Genomic DNA, 18,496 nt, shown 5'->3' on the forward strand with positions numbered 1-18,496 from the left:
TGTGTATTTGTGTGTCTGTGTGTGCGTGTGTGTGCGCACATGTGGTGCAGCACCTCAGAAAATGCAAATTACCAAAGTGAAACCATGCACAATGGGAAGCCTAATTTATCATTCAGCTCCACGATCGAGTTGTTCCACAACATTAAGGCTCTCACATTCTCCCACGGTGCTCCCAGAAATTTATTTAATTTCTCCTCAGATTCATCATTTTTCTTTTCCATTTTCCATAGTTATGAAAGAATGCATATAGCTAGAGAGTGGAAGATGGCCCTCTTCAGGCTTAACGAGGTGCGTGCATCTGCACACAGGATATTCTGTACAAATTTATAAAGCAAAATGTCCCTCGTGCACAAAATGTTTCTTTTGTTTGTTCTGGTTTTTTTTTTCCCAGTCCACTGAATGGACAGAAAATGCAATGAATTCCACTGTGCTGGTATGATAGATAGCTGCAGATAACTTGTTCCAAAAATTACTTGGAGATACAGGAGAGAAGATTAACAATATCACATACTGCCTGTAGGTGAATCATTAATGTGTCAGATCTGTGTCTATGGAAGCTCTCTCATATATCATCGCTGGTAATGTTGTGAATGCCATGGGGAGAAGACAGACTGGGTACATTGTAATAACAATAGAAAAAATGGTGACTCCAACACCCATAACTCATATTTTCTGTTTGCACAAACAGTGTTTTCTTTTTATTTTCTCATACAGAGCTGTTTTGAAGGAATAAAATGTAGCAGTCATTATTGTGATACTTGTTTCAGGACCCCATCTACAGGACCTCAACCACAGCAATGAGCAGCACCCTCCTTGATGATGCAACTTTTCACTACACATGAGCTGACATTTTCAGGTTTATTGAGCCAATTAAACTGTAAATGGTCATTTTTATGGGGTGAATACCTATATTCTGTGATGAGAACCATGGAATACTTGCTGACTATGTCGAACCTTGCTTTTACATCTCATCTGAAAGATGTGTCCATCATGGCAGTGCAGTAAGTTGGAATGCGTTTAAAACATCAGCACATTTCAGAAAGAAATTGCAATTATTCATCCTCCACCATGATTACATGTCAATTTTCTCAAAGTTTGTGATGGTTTCAACACTGCTTCCTGAACTACGGATATTTTTCATACATTCAGTCATCCAGGGTCAATAGGACAGATACAGCTTTCTGTCAAATTATGGTTTCCATATACAGTAATTATTAAAATTCAAATTTAATTGTGATTTGTAATATCATGTGAGCAGTTCTGGAAAAATAAGTAATTTTATAATTGGTTTGCCTACAGCAAGCCTACAGTAACTGGAAACCATGTTGAAAATGGATCCTGACATATGTTTATTTGAAATAACTAAATAAATGTTGCTCAGCTTTGAAAGCAATTCATGTTTACTGAGGGAGCTACAGTATATTGACTGATTTAGTCATATTCGATACATTCGACTAAATAGTACCTCTATTTCTATTCTATTTCTTCAACCTACTACCCTTGGCTCCTTTTAAATGATGGAATGAAAGCCTTTCTGACACAAGTTGCACTGCCAGGAGAGTGTTTCTCCTGAATGCCTTCAGCACCATGGACAAGGCTTTGTGCTGAAACTGACAGCTCCCCCCGGCTCCCTGTCTGAATTAATGGGAGGCAGTAACAGATCTGAGAAGGTGCCTCCAGCTTCGACCACAGCAAGAAACCTCAGCTACTACATTCTATCAGGTGCCTATACTACATGTCAGGATGATGTCATGACCATTTCTTCCGCTTCAGAAAATAACACCCACCCTCAACCCCGCAGCCCCTACCCACCCCCGCAGCCGTGAGTGATTCTTCTTCAGAATTTTCATCATAACTATAATGCCTTACCTGTTCCTTTCCCTTGCCGGGTTAAGATACCCATTCAAGTCCTCTCTGTGCTTTCAATGTTATGTTTAAAACTCTGAGCTAGAACGATTAATTACTCTTCAGCCTGAGATGGAATAGAATTTTATGTGTGGAGCTGGTGTGTGCGGCATTCACCCAGTGGTCTCACTGAAGACTAAATAGCTTTGGGTTTACTGGCCTGACACCTTATCAAGCTCAGTGAGAATGCCTATATCCTTCAAGAAATTGGATTCGCCCAGTGATTTACATTAAAGAGACCTAAAGATGACAAAAAGAGCTCCCGACAGCCTCTCTGCCGGACAAAGCAGGACAAAGCATCAATCTGCTCTGTTATGAAGGCAGAAAATGAATGGGGCTGACCTAAGCTGCTTATATGCACTATTGCTCGCGTTGATTAGACAGAATTATTTATTTATTATTTATTACTTTTTTTTCGGGGCTGCAGATCTCAGCAGAACGTTTTAGTGCGCTGCTTAAAACCTCCGCTCATCTCCAGACAGCAATTTAGCATTTTAGCCCTCGACGGCCGCTGCCTGGGAAACGAGTGGATCCAGCCATGGAGACAGCTACATTAAACGCCGAGCTCCTCCAGAGCCTCCCCTCTGCCAGTGAGCCTGCATGAAGATGAGGCCAGATGGCGGGAGGCCCCCAGCGAGGCCTTGTCAGGTGAGGCCCGGAATTCTCAATTACACGGGAGGAGGGGAGGAGGAAAGGCGGAGGGGGGGGAGGCCGCTCTACCTTGCGTGACAGCATGAGAGGCAGCCAAAAAAAATGCCCCAGACTCCTGTCCCCGATCACCACTGATCGTCTCTCCTCGTTCCCTCCTCGAACGTTACAAACAAACAGAGAGCCTGGGAACTGTATGATACAACCCTCAAAGCACATGCGGTGGTGATGGAGCGGTTCATTATGTAAACAGTGTCCACAGGGCCCTTTTTGAGCAGATTATTCAGTATCCCTCACAGTTTCAGTGAATTAACAGTGGAGATGAGGTGACGGGAGTTTCCTTTGTGGTAAAAACAGTATACTAAGTAGGGGGATGTGTATGGTGAGTGTCCCAGTGTAGTATGGCCACCATGCAGCTGAGGGCTAAACATTTGTGGAGGTTGAAAGGACTAAAATGACTAATGACAGAATACTAATATTGAATGGGTATTTTATAGGTCTCAAAGTTCTTAGTGGTGAAGATAAATAAAGACAAAGTATTGGTTTTGCAGGACTGGTGAGGTGACTGTCTCGCAATGTAATAACACCATGAAATGCACAATTGTGGATACAATAACATCAATCCAAACAGTGTTATCTGCTGGTCCGCCAAAGTGAGCTGTGCGGTAAAGGAGACCCCAAGGTCATGGGAAAATGAGACAGAGCCACCCAAAGGAGCACAGGTGTTGGCCTGACCACTCTTCCGGGAGGCCCTGGGGCTTGCACTTGTCAATATTCTATGTGGGAAGAAAAGGAGAGCCAAAGAGAATTATTTAGGAAGTTACGGTGAGCTGGTGGGCACCACTTGTGTTAGCCAATTCTTACATTTCCCCATTTCCCAAATAAAGCATAGATTATATCGTTTGAGCATCACACTCTAAATCACTTATAATAAAACAGAGAAATCAATCTGAATAGAAATCAGCTTAATTATGATCCAATCCTCCTGGAAAGGAAGGAAGATATAAATCGGAAGATGCATTCAAGGGATTTTACACAATGCAAGATTAATTATTGAGGCGGTTAAATTTAGTAAAGGTCACAGTAGTTTACCCCAAAGCCCCAGGGCACAACCCTGAGCCGCCCAGCAACATAGAAACGAATCACCTGGCCCAGCAAGTCACAACACATAAGGTATATATATATAAACTAATTTTATTAGCAATAAAAATTCAAAACACAAAAGCCCCTTAAACAGTTCCCTCCAGAACCCTCAGGCAGAAAACTAGCTCACCATTTCACTCACCATTCACTCTTTCTTTTTCTTTCAATTTCTCAAGAATCTGAATTGACCGATGATTACACACCATCTTGACCGGCCTGACTGCTAAGTTAAATAATTCTTGTCATGGACTGGATCCAGGGCCTATGACTCTACTCCATGCCAGAAAAAGGAAAGGGGAGCCAGTCCCTTTGGTAAATAATGTACACTTTATTATTATTTTTGTTTGCCTTGGGTTTCTCTTCACTTCCTGCATCTATGTTCCTGCTCCACACATACAGTAGATCCAGTTAGTTATACACGAAAGAAAAACATCCAGAAGGTGCTCCACCTTGCACACTTTTTACGAAGGCTATGTACTCACATGCTCGCTTACAGCTCCCTCAGTCCTTATCCCACAATCTTCCTCCATTACTTCCTCAAAAAATCCCCCTTAAATGCCATGTCTGTGCCTTGAGTATCAGAGGTTCACCAATCAGAATACAGAATACAATCACAACAGGGAGGTAGTCTGGTGCTGTCCAGTGTCCTGGAACGTAGTAGAAGGTGCATGGGGGAAATCAATCATTCAATGATTCACTTTCAGTACACAATTACAGGTGAGACATGAAACAACTGTGCCGGATAACACAAGGGATGGGAATGAGAAAACGTATGGAAAAATACTTCCTGTTAGGGGATGTAAATACGACCACTACAAACTTCAACATGTGATTAAAATTCAAAGAAGCTGATGCCACATGTGACACAGCTTTGACACATCCTGACCAAAGAAAGGAATCAATTTTGGATTGCAATAAATAATTGAAGCACATGCCCATGCTGTACACTCTATCTCAGTCTCTCTCACAACACAAGCATTGTCAAACAAAACACCCATGGCCTTTGATACTGTTTAATAGAGACTCCTGGCTTTGAGTTTAACCTGACATTGTCCTGACCAATGAAATCATTTTTCATATGACAACAAAAGAGACCAAATTGCCTCCAACCCTGTTGATGAAAAAATCCCATCAATCAATGTACTGTTTGTGAAATATTAAACTGAATAAACAAAAAATCTACATTATAGCTGTAGTTACATTTGAAATCAACTATACTGACTCACTCATCACAGCTGTTTACAGCACCAAGAAAAAGTATTTGCCCCTTCCTGATTTCCACTATTAATGAATATTTGTCGCACTGAATGGTTTCAGATCTTCAAACAAAATATAATATAAGACAGAGGGAAACTGAGTAAACAAAAAACATATTTTAAAAATGATTTCATTTATTTAATGAAAAACATTTAGCCTTGACTTATATTACATTCTTAGCTGGCCAACAGTCACAGTTCACTCTGCACTCACACCAGACTATGTAACCCAAGCCACTGTGCAACTGTGATCAGCCTTTGTTATAAACCTGAACTGATGGGAAAAAAACATCAGGTTCGTGGGACTTGCAAGACGCAAACATGCTTCATATTTAATAGAGCTTTTTGGTACAGTATACCTGCACTGCAAATATGCATGTATCAATGTTTTACAAGGCATGTTATCCTTTCACGAAGTCAGTGATGTACAACCCATTAGAGCAGGCAAGAATTTAGACTGGTTTATAGAGAAAGGGATGCGAGTCTCATTTCAACTTTCTTGCTGTCCTTTCTCCACTGCTATATCATTGACACTAACTCTCTCCCTCTCTCTTTCTCTCCTCAAAATTTGCTTTCCCTGCCAGCTCATTCCTCCACAAGGCCTTATACTTCCTGTTCATGCTCCCGAGCAAATGCTGCTGGCTTTCATTCTTGACATTTACATCACTGCAGGGAGAGCACAGCTCCCCAACTTGTAACACCCATGAAGTTATCCCCACTGCTACTGCTGTGCACACTGATGGCTGGTTCCACATCTGCTATTTCTGTTGTCATAGCTCATGCCCCTGGCATCCCTATCATTAGGTGTACAAAAAGCAAGCAAATCCTCTGAAAAGGTCTATTATTGATATGTTTCTGGTTCTGTGCATACTGTGTGTTTATGCACTTTCACTTTAGGCTTGAGAAAAGATGCACAACAAACATGTACACATTAGTGCTCTGATTTGTACCTCACAGTCATAATTTAACTTGTCCATTTCAATTAAATTATCCCTACAACTGAAAAAGTGTGTTGATCCTTGCCACTGGCCTGATTTCAAAAAGGCGTAGCTTGATTTGTAAAATGACAGAGCCTCAATAGTGCATATGGGCCAGGGTAGATTCGTATAACACTTTGAGCTCCATTGTGACAATTTTCCATCGTGACCATATTTTTTCAATTATTGTCAAAAATGTTACATATGCGGGATTGGATCGGTTGTGTTTTCGCCATGTTTTAAATACACTTATTTTATCTATGTTGTCAGGTCAATAGTGAAGAATAAAGAAGCCTTTTTCAACAATATTGTAGTCTTTACATCATTTGTTGACCAGTTACTGATCATGAGGGAGGTGAAAAAAAGGTTATATACCCTATACCCTTCTATATGTATGTTCTATGTATATTCTATATGTAGTCTAGTTCCTGAAAATCAGAACAATCACAAGGCACACCCAGTGTGCCACGGGTCATTGACTGCACCCATGCAACGTGCAACATTGATTCTGGAAAATAGAGCCCTTCAGAGCACAAACATTGTGAGTATATAAACACAGACTTCTTTCAGTAACAAAAATAACATTCCGAAAGCAAAAACTTCCAGAAAAGGTGTCATTGAATAATAAAACTGAACAAAGTGAAGATGGATTCAAATCAAAAGTGACAATTCCATGCTCTCTCGTCTCCTTCGTAAAAGCCTTCATAATATCTGCTGCTCATGGTCTATCTTCATTAACATCGGCACTCTATATAAGAATTTGAGTTAACAAATAGCTTTCACCAAATACAGTTCAAGAAAATCTCAATGTCAAGCTCTAGGACACCAGAATGGACAGACAATGGGCACAATGCCATTGATAAAGAACACATTCAAAGTGCATTTCTGTGAAAAGCTTAAGGTAAATTTCTGAGGCAATGCTCATAAAAATCCAAGACATTCCTATTGTGGGACAGATGTTCGAATCATTTTGGTCTGATGTGTAATCTCATTAAACGGTACCTAATTAATACCGTACAGATGGAAATAGCAAGAAATAAAGAACAGTGAACTCAAGAGAACATTTTTATGTTGATTATCTTCTGTTTGCAGTAGAAAATCTTTCCCTCTTCAGCCCCAGGACAGCTGAAGCATGCCCCCCCCAGCGTGAAAATCAACTGGCCAGTCAATGGAAGGCATAAGCAAGACTCCCCAGTGATTGGCTGACTGGGCTGGGAACCCTGAGCTTGTGTAAACTCTACACTTTGCATCCAGTAATTAGTGTTTTCACAGAAACTTAAATGAGTTTAGCTCTCATCTGCCTGGTCGGTAATGAACTCTTTAATTGGCATCGTATTGATGATATTAGAGCCAACAGCTTGTTTTCTCAAAACAACATGGAGGAACCGGATAATTGGATCATTTCTGCCTCTGCTGTGAATAGTTGGTAGCTACACGCACACCACCTTGGGGGCTACATTTGTTTAACACTGTTTTGGTATGTTCTGTACTGTTCAGATCCAACATATGTTCTGATAAAAGAAGATAGATATCAGTTGTCTCAAAGGTCTCCAGAATGAATGTGGTGCGTCATCAAGGTTAACAGAATAAATAGAATAAAACAGAATTAATTATTTCCCATTCTTATTTAAAGCTTCAGAACTTGTGTTGGCAGTTCCTGCAGCTTCCTTGTCCCAGCCTGACTCAGACTGGCTCATGGGGAAACGATTAAAAGTGAGAAGCAATGACTTTCGGCCCATAATTAATATGATAGGGTGAAGATGTGGCAGACACGCACATTACCTTCAGCTGTTAGCTGGCTACCCCGGGAATTCCATTAGACCGCTGTTCACATACTTATCACTGCGCTAGTAAATGGTGTTCCTTATGGTGGAGCGCAGAGCAATCACTCTTCTTCCAATAAGCCAGAGCACAGCATAGAAGGGACCTGAGCCTTTTTTCTGAGAGTACACATGGCCTTTCTTCCTAACATTAAGCACAAACAAAATTCCATATTGCACTGGCTCCTCACTTGCCTAATGGATCAACTAAACAAAAAGTGTACACCAGAGCTTCTTTTTATGTTTCATTCCAAAATACCTTTTTTCATATCAGACTGATCAAAATGCATTTTCAAATGTGCTGATAATTGCATGTGACTGGTGGTCCTTTTTACTTGTGAGACATGAAATCAAACCAAACCAAACCATGATTAAGGTAGACTATATTATTGTTATGTTACACTACATAGCCAAAAGTATGTGGACACCTGACATCCAACATCTCATCCAAAATTATGACCATTAATATGGAGTTGGCTCACCCTTTGCTGCTATAACAACCTCCACTCTTCTGGGAAGGCTTTATACTAGATGTTGGAGCATTGCTGCAGGGATTTGCTTCATTCAGCCAGAAGCGCATTAGTGATGTTAGGCACTGATTGGGCGATTAGGCCTGGCCCGCAGCTGGCTTTCCAATTGATCCCAAAGGTGTTGGATGGGGTTGAGGTTAGGGATCTGTGCAGGCCAGTCAAGTTCTTCCTCACCATTTTTTGACAAAACCATTTCTATATGGACTTCACTGTGTGCCCAAGGGCATTGTCATGCTAAAACAGGAAAGCATCTTCCCCCCAAACTGTTAGGGAAACACAAAATCGTCTAGAATGTCATTGTATGCTGTAGCATTAAGCCTTCACTGGTACAAAGGGGCCTAACCCAAACCATGAAAAACAGCCTCAGACCAAGGTGTATCCAGATACTTTTGCTCATATAATGTATTTACAAGCTAATGAAGTAGCTAATATAGACACTTTATATTGTTATGGCCCATCCCTAACTCCAGGTTTCAAGGTTAGGAGTATAACCTAGTCAAACTCACCTTCTCCCAAAATGCCACCAATGTCCCAGAAAATATTCAAAATAGCTCATGCAGATGTACATCACTCATTTCCTAATTCATCATCATCCAGGTAACAAGCTGTTACCCTGAGGAAGGGACTGCCCCCTGCTTTTATCATTGGATTAATATATAAAGAGCGCCAAACACAGAAAACTGATGTTTTCTTAATATCAGTCCCTAACAATATGAGTAGCGATTTTATAAATGTTGTTTCTACAACTGTGGGAGAGGTAAGGTAAGAGCAAAGAAAGAATAAACTATGACTAATTGTAGTGGAAAGCCAATTGATTATGAGGCCTCTCCCATCATGGCCCTAAGAAGGAAATATAGTATTTCTCAGTCTCAACATTTTTCAAAAGAATGAGATTGCAACACATGGCTTAAAAAAGACATAAAAACTGGCTGCTTAGCTTGTTATCTTCAACTAACATTCCCTCCTCTGAAACCGTGATAATATTTACGCCTTCTAATCATTCCTTCCAGTATTAGCCCACCCAGCGTGAAGCCCTGCATTGCCTGTAGCATGGTATTGTTGTACTGTCGAAGAGATTCACAGTCAAGGTGGAATTGTGAAACTCTTGCAGTACCTCATGTCAACTGCAGGCATGTTCAACTTCATTTCAGCAATTTCATGACTTGAGACCCTAGTGCACCTTCAGCATAGTTGTAAAATCATTTATTTAAGAGGAATAAATTGTCAGTGTGGACCGTGGAGGTTTTGTTTCATTATGGTCAATCAGATTGGCAGCTCTCTTTCCTGTAAGTACCTGGGCATCGAGACCACAGCGAACTGGCTGTTTTGTTATCTCTGATATACATTCCCAGCAGGTGCAGAGTCATCACATATGCATTTACACAAAACTGAGGAGGCATGCATTCATTTCTAGGCTGTGTGTTCTTGGCTCAACTGATTATAAGCTGAAAGTGTTAGTTCATTAATCAAAATTATTGCATTATTGCATAAAAAACATTTGTCATAAATTTGTGTTAATGTAAAATCAGGTAACCTAAATACATAAACATTTAAGGTTCACAAGTCTAAAACCCTTTATCATTTAGGAGCTTGCCCAGATAACGCATTTGTATTTTCCTATATCTTTCCATTCGGCATCTTGGGATGACCAATTTATTTGAGTGCCTTGTCTGGTGACCTTGATTCTCCTGGAGGGTTGGGGGGGGGGGGGGGGGTAGCACATTTCTGAAGTTGGACTTCAGCAGCTTTCTGGCAAAGCCAAGGCACAGTTTAGTGTGTCTGTCAAACAGAGTGCACAAATTGAAGGTATGAAGTGCCTCTGGGTACCCTGAGTACCCAAGGATAATCTTGCAGGCTCGTTTCTGAAAATGTTTCAGCATTTTGGGCTGGTCTGTCGTCAGAGAGCTGTGCCAGACTGTGCTGAGGCTGCATATTCCAATACAGGCCGCACATGTGAATGATGGTCATTTCTGAGTCAGGGATGCCAAATTACTTCAACAGCCACAGAGCAAAGAGCTTCCTATTGGCAGAAGTCAACACGTGGTTCTCTTGACCATACAGGGTTTCAATACAGGGTTTTTCTCCCAGACTGGCTAGATATAAACTGATGCCTGCACAACTTAATCTTCCAAATTTTTATTGAAGCTTATCTTGTTTTGAGCTTTCAACACTTGTCAACACATGTGGCAAGGATAATTTATAAATAGGGTATCTAACAATAAAAAAAAATCACACTATGGCACATTTTCTGACTTCAACAAGGATAACGACATGCAGCTTGCAGAGGACTATGCTCTCTTGAAAGAGTTACCGTTGAATGATTCTGGCTGAAAGTTCCATTTATACATCAATTTGTTATTTTTTAATAAATAGGAACACATATAACATTTATTAAAATGAATTGTAACAGCCGTGTGATGCCTTAATTGCTTTCTTATCCTCTTATTGGCCACAATTTTGAAAGCTACAAAAATATTTTTCAGCTAATGTTAGAAAACATTTGGGGTGCAGACACTGAAGTTCGTATTTGTTTGTAAAAATTAACTAGCACTGGCATATGTTTGCCTTGTTGAAATCAGATAACCTGTGACACATTAACTGATTATACTGCACTGGGTTACTGTGACCTGTCAGGCTCAGGGTGAAGATGTATACTTTGCTGTACTCCCTGCTGTATAGTCCAGCAGTTTAAGGGCCATCTCCCTCTGGGGGCTGTGTCATCAGTGAACCCTGTAGATGGGCCGTGGCCTCCTTAGTGGTGCCTCCTGGGGCTTTTTGGCCTGAACCACGTCTGGCTGTGAGGGTAGTTGTCTGTAGCAGGCAGCGGGTGGCTGACCCTGTGTTGTGACCACTCGGGGGGTTCTGTTCTTGTGTATACCACAGATAAACACTACGGATAACTTGGATACAGACTTGCAAGTAATAGTGTTGCTGTATGGAAAACTGACAATTAGTGAAGAACAAAAATGGAAACACAACAGTCTCCCAACACTGAACAATTCTGGTGAATCCATAACGGTGTTTAGGGTACATTTTGGTGCACTTATACCCTAATGAGTGTACCCAAATGTACTCATAAGGCTCTAAGTCCATTCTTCCATCCTTACTGTAAGAATTTATAAGAGTAAGTCCAAGTTTCTTCCCTCTGTCTTCAAATGTTTCTCATGTCTTGGCATTCTCAGTCAACACACCGTAAAGAAAAATGTAATTTAGAGTTCCGAGTAGCCAGAACTGTACTGTATAAATAACGGTAACAATATGTTAAGCATATGGTAGCAGGCTGTACATCAAACAAATGAAAGTATTACAGTGTTTCACCTACATTTTAACTGTCCACAGTTTGGTACCTTTGCTGTTTTACCAGCTTTTACATTTTATACAATGCAGATTTGAACACATTTGAAAAAAATTCTGGACTGACCCTGATGACAGCATTTTCGCAGACTTTCTTGTTTGGGGGAAATTTGTGGAGGTTCGCCTCATACAGGCCGTGCTTGCCACATGTAGCACCCCGTTGAGGAAATTGATGTTTAATTTTTTTTGTTCACTGCCTGAACCTATGGAGAATGAGAGATTTATTTTCTTGCCTGGTCTCCCCACACAGGGTAACCAATCATGCTCTTGTCCAGGTTCCAAGGAGAGTGATGTCACCATCTGTAGTAGATGTATGTATTTACACAGCTCTACTACAGTCTAACAAGAGTCATCCCTTACTTTATCCCATTTTCTTGGTCACAAGATCATTACCTGCTTCAGGGTTTGGAAAAGGAGAGGGTACTTCACATTATTCAGGATATGGCATTACCATTGATCTGCCTTAGAATAATGGATGAAACATTACTTTTTTTTTTAAAGAAAACAACTGGAGTGTTACTGGAGTATGCACACAATATTATGGTCAGGATTTTGAAGCCTTTATGCTACATTATATTCCCTCTGTGATGCAATGTTTGGACATGAATTAGAATTATTGTGTTCAAAAAGGATTTAATCACTGAAACCAAATTCATGGAGCAATCTCAGTTTGCACAGTTAATTGAATGAGGCCTAAAGTAATATTATTAATGCCTTTCACCTTATATGTTGCTTTGGATAAAAGTGTCTGCCAAAAAATGTAATGTAATGTAATCGCAACACATTCCTTAATAAAAGACCAACATTTGTTGCATTTACTGGACCAAGAGAATGCATAGAATGCAATTGGATTCTTAACCATTAAAACATTATATTTTGTTGGTCAGGGTCCTTGTGATCTAAATTCTCTCTCTCTTACTATGTGATATTTCATGCTCTGAATCCCTGACAATCCATCTCTTACTATGTGTTATTTCATGCTTTGAATCCCTGACAATCCCTAACCTTTATTGTTTACTGCCACTTAACATGTTCTCATCTGTATCTACCATGTAACATCAAGTGCACCCCCACTGAAATATAGAACTAACCTTCATAAGTAGGTGCAATGTGTGACTACAATCCTATCTTTGTATCTTTCATATACAAAACAACAGAAACGATTCCTGGACACCATTATGTCATGGACTGCTCAGTCACCATATCTGAACACTCTCAAGCATCATTAGACTTTTCGGATAATCAGCGTTTCCCACTTCCATCAAATATGTGGGACATTCCATACGCTGGTAGATATTATAAACCTCTGCAAAAGCTCTGTTGACCATATCAAGGGTATTGCAAATCAGTGGTCATTTTAAAGAAAAATAAAGTTTTTCTCAAAGAATATTACCATAGGTAATTAATTTTCCTCAAGCTTATTTCTGTAACCACAATTGCAGTTGATAAAATGCTCTGATTTGACACTGAAATGTATGCAATTGCAGAAGATAGTTCCACCCAGCAGAGAAGATTCAGGTACTCTCCTGAAATCTGAGCTGACTTGCGATTCAAGAAAATAGAGGTGTTGCCTTGACTGCAGTGTTTTATATCAAAGCCAGGCTGTATTTAATGGAGAAATTCTCCATCGACCTGACAGCAATTCCTGAGACATGTCTCTCGTCTTAAAAAAGAGAAAAAATCTGTCTGCTTACTGACATTTCTCTGTCCCCAGACAGACACCAGTACTGATGCTGAACCCTCAGAAATGTCTCTGCTACTTAGTCTGATGGCTGACTGAAATGGCTAGGAGCTGTGATCTGGCGACTTTCTCAACAGGGGAAAAGATTAACTTTCAGCAAAGTCATTACACTTCACCCATAAATTGAGGCAATTACACCTTCTGCAACTTCTGTGATTGTTATGTTTGTGTTTCAAACTGTACTGAACATCTTTCATTTTTCAACCAATAGGAAAAAAATGTATCTGGCAGAGTTAAGAAAACAAGGAAAAAACAGTCAAGGCAAAATGCTTAACATGTCATAGTTTAGTCACATTGTAGTTATAGTTTAATAGTTTAATCGTAATATATAGGATATATGCATTCTGTATTATACACTACTTCTGAAATACTTTATTTTTTTCTGAGAGCAGAAAGAGACAGAAAGACATAGCCTAGGTTCTTCCTCTAGAATGTGGGCTATATTTACCATAGACATGGGTACAAAAAATGCACTGAGCTAGTCAACGTAGGAGTAGGGCTTACCCTTGTGCATCTCCTCCAGCAGCATTTTCTCCCTATTTTTGCTTTATTCCCCAATTTAGAATGCTCAATCACATTTGAAAACCTGTTGATAAACCATCCTCTGTCAGTTCAAGAAGGCACAGACTCCAATTCCTTTTTTTTTTTTTTCTTCGATGAGATATTTGTAGCCAGCTGGCCACTTATTTTCACTCTGTTGCCGACCAGCTGAGCTGCACTGTGAATGTGCCTGAGGACTGCAGAGCTTATGCTGCCATTACAGACAGATTGCAGGTTCCCAATCACCCTGAGGAGCCACTGATGTATGAATTGGCGGGGAAATCCCTAACAACTGCAACCCTCCCTCCACTGGGCATACTATGGCCAATCACGTTTGCCCTCCTAATTTCTTAGCCACAGGCCTGGGATGTTCAGTGTTTCTGACAAGGGTCACTAAGAGGCAATGCTTCAGCTGGATATCCAACCTGAGAGCGCAAATTTATTTATTTATGATATCTGTTGTTCGGCTTAAAAGTACACTCAAAAACAAAAATGTTTATCATGAAGTTATTATTCAGTCAACTAAATTGGCAAAATTGAAAAACAGTCTAAAGTAGTAGAGAATTGGCTGTTCAATAAAAATAAAGAAACACTTGAACACAAAAATGTGTAACAAAGCCTATAAAGTTGTTTATACTGGACCCTTTTCTAAATGTCCCAGACACAATTGTGGGGAAATTGGTCAATTTCAGTCAATTATCTAGTCACATCAAAGAACTGTGTGCTCAGTTGTGCTGATTACTTCTAGGCAGTGGAGGACACAAATAAGTTCTCCAACTTTTGCCCGTACAACCTGAGATAACATAAGAGACATGATAATTATTAACATAGCTTTAGATTGCAATATACAAAACGGTATACAATCTGGCAGAAGCACACTTTCCTCCGAGTCCAATTTTAGTAGTCTAATTTCTATCTTTTAAAAGTGACGGTAAACTTCATGTTGATAGCTGCAGGCAATTTTCCACTGTTTGTTAACATTCTGTTCCAGCCTACACAAGGCCAAATCTCTACCGAGAAACAGCAATTTTTGCATCACATAGATTTTCTATTACCAGGCCTGAGAAGACATGGGAGGTGAAACCAACAGGAGGCTGGCAGACTGCAGTCATGAATGCACAAACCTGGCAGAAGCTGCTGGCTAGATTAACTGCATGTTGGAAATCTATTTTTTAAGGAGTAGCACTAACACAGAAACAACCAATGCCATAATTGAAGATAATGTGTTCGACAACATTTCCTCACTGATCAATATGACAGCAGTGCTCCTTGGATAAATGTGAAAAAGTGATTCATTTACTCAGAGCACGAAGGAGAGGTTCCTGCTTCAAATCACAATATGGTTGCTGACAACGTTTCTCTCTGAATGAGGATGAGGTGAAATATAAGGCCATCAAATTTGTTAGGGTCATTTCTGAGACCCTCTGAAGTGTCCTAAAATATCTTGTACTGTATGTTGATGCATTTTTATCAACTTTCAGGACAAAAAAGATGGTGGTAAATAAAAAAGTCAATCACTATATGAGTATATTGGCAATTAGTCTCTGTGTGGTCACGCCACACATCTCCATTACATAGTTATTTTACATTTTCATTGGGCATTGACATTGACACAAAGCACCTGTCAATCACAAGAGTTCTGAACATGGACAGTAACCAATTAAATGTTTGGACGCAAAAGCCTATCACTGAGCCAGCCCCCGCCCATCATCGCTAAATGAAATTTCTGCCCAGAATAAGCAGCCATTTTGCTTGCAAGGACTGACTTCACTCGTGCATGAGAGTTAATATAGTGCTCTTTGAGAATACACGTACACTTGAGTACATTTTACCCGTGTGGAGAGTATACTTGTGGGCAGGAGTACATTTTGCTTACGTGGGGAGAATACTTACAATAGAAGTCATTCTCCACAGGTATGCTCAGAGATCTGCATTTCCCAATAGAAAAAATAGGTTTTAAATGCAATACTGTCTTCATTGTAGAAGGTCTAAGGTCATCATAACAAAGATGCACAGGTTATACCTTAATTACTCTGTGGTAACAGGTGGATTAAAAAAAAAAAGATTGAATTCAATTTTAAAACTATTAATTTGTTTTGGAAGAAAATGCTCTTGAATATGACCATTGTATTGGACAGCTGTCATTATGTTCACAAAGAAAGGACTTCTCAAAAAAAAAAGTGTTTTTATGGAACAATCTACACATATACTTTATTGCTGGTGCCTCTCGAGGCCCTCTCTGTAGGTCTGTGACCATGTGAACATGAAAAATTACCTCTCTCTAAAGATCACAGCAAACAGTTCATGGGCTCAGGGCTGTGAAAATGAAAAAAAAAAAAAAAAAAAAAAACCCCGCCTGCAATGCACTGTAATGACACCTCTGATGCGAGATTCAGGCGCCTGGAGGTATTCTTCAAAACTGATGAATACAAATGACCTTCGTTAAAGTTCGCCCAATTAGAGGAGCCCAGGGCACCGCTGGGTGACAGTCCATTCTCTTTAAGTGACAGGTAGCTTTGATCTTGTTCTCGTGTGTTCCCTGAGCGAAGATTCTAAACAGTGATGTGACTGATGAGCACTTCAAAATTAGGAGCAGGCTTTTGATGGGTAAACAACTGAGAGATGTTTGGCAAGACTCTGAAGTAAAAAAAAAAAAAAACTGCACAGGTACATGATAGATGTGTGGGTTATGATAAAACATAAACTGGATTAGCTTCTCCTTCATCTCAAAGTGAACACAACAGCACATGAAGAGTATTTGTGTAGCAGTAGTATTCAAATCCTAAAACTTACCTTTCATTTTCAAATTCACTGGGTTGTTTGTGTCTTTGCTTGTATTTGACCCTTGTATTGTTGGTAGAGTGAGGTTTATTAATGTCTTTCCTAGACATAGACCAAAAAGAGCTGTGTCTGAATCAGTTTTTGAGGCCAGTACTTATTCAATACATTCTCACTACTAAGGCTTGGTGACTGATATCACATCAAGTGATATAATATATTAGAGTGTGATTGTTGTTGCTTGGTTCCTGACCTGGAAAAAAAAATGCATGCATGGTTAGTTGGGGTAATTCATCCAAATCCATCATGAGGCTTTGAATAATCGAAAAGGCACCCATCTTAAGGAGTGTGTTGTTTGTGTGCTCTATTTTATATTATATGATTGCCAAAATACCTTTAATTAATATAACCTGAGACTAGCAGTATAGTGACTGCCTCATGACTGTTTATCTTGTTTTGATGGAATTAAATATAATATTGTTACTGTAGTATACTATTTGTGTTGATTCTCTTGCTACATATTTAACAAATATTTATTTTTCTTGTAATCATCCCCTACCTAGAACAATGGTATTGCTGAGGCATGGTTAACTCTATGCTAATACCAGGTTTCTGGTGGAAAAATGTTCAGTTTCCTTAAATATGCTAGCATATCACCGTGCCATGTTTTTGCACGAATCCACAAATGACTGAACCGGGCCCATTTTCACTACACCTATATTACAAAAGTTGGGTTGTCCCAAAATAACGGTCTGTCCTCAAGGCAGCCAGAACAGCCTATAGCACAGGCTTACATTACAGGCTTGAACTCCAAGTATGTCATTAGCTGACTATGACCAGGAATCAGCAGTGCTGATATCAATAATGACACCCATTGGGTGCTCTCTATTACATATATTTTCTCATTAATTACAGAGAGCTAACACACATATCTGTTATTCACTGGAAGATATCTAAAATGGATAAAGATATGTACATTTTTCATATTTATATTACAAAATAGGGGTAGCAACATTTACACCACATGCGGCTTTAACTGATGAGACAATACTGACCCCTGGTGTTTCTAAATGAGGCATAACTGATTTAAAAAGTGTTACCTCTCTCAATTGTAATCTATGTAATTTGTCATTGTGTGGGAAATTCCAAAGAACAGAGAGACAAGCTAAGGTGATAATCAGATTTACTGAAAACTGACTAGCAGGGGTACAGGCATATGTTGCTCAAAGTGTCCATGATCCATATAACTCCTTATATGCAAAACACATGTTCTTGATGTGCTCCTGACATCATATTGTGATGGTCTCAACTTTTTCCATATCTCACAGTGTGAGAGATTAATATTCTGAAGACTTGGGATAATATAAGTCTCAGGAGGCATCTGACGAGAATGTGTTCCGTATAATGCCATTGTACATTTGCAAGCACAACGTAGCCTGCAGCAACATGTGGCAGGGTGGTTTGCACAATCACAAGTTCAGGGATACAGACATTTGCAATATCAACTTACTTATTATAGAACACACACACACATACATCCTAAGAGGTCTTATGTTATTTTAACACCGTTTTGCTTCAAATTAAAACAATGATCGTAGTTGAGAATTTCTGAGATGAGCTTTGTTGACAACATGCTTTTGAAGACTGTTGTTCATCTGTCAACAAAGCCGGTAATTCGTGGAATTACACGCGTACAGAAGACCACCAGGGATTTCAAAGATGTGAAAACTGATGGTGCTACTGGAAAACATCAGCTAGTAGGCATACTGTCACTCGCAAATTAAACTACAAATCCCAACATGCA

This window comes from Anguilla anguilla, chromosome 7, assembly GCF_013347855.1.
Source record: "Anguilla anguilla isolate fAngAng1 chromosome 7, fAngAng1.pri, whole genome shotgun sequence".
Lineage (NCBI taxonomy): Eukaryota > Metazoa > Chordata > Actinopteri > Anguilliformes > Anguillidae > Anguilla > Anguilla anguilla.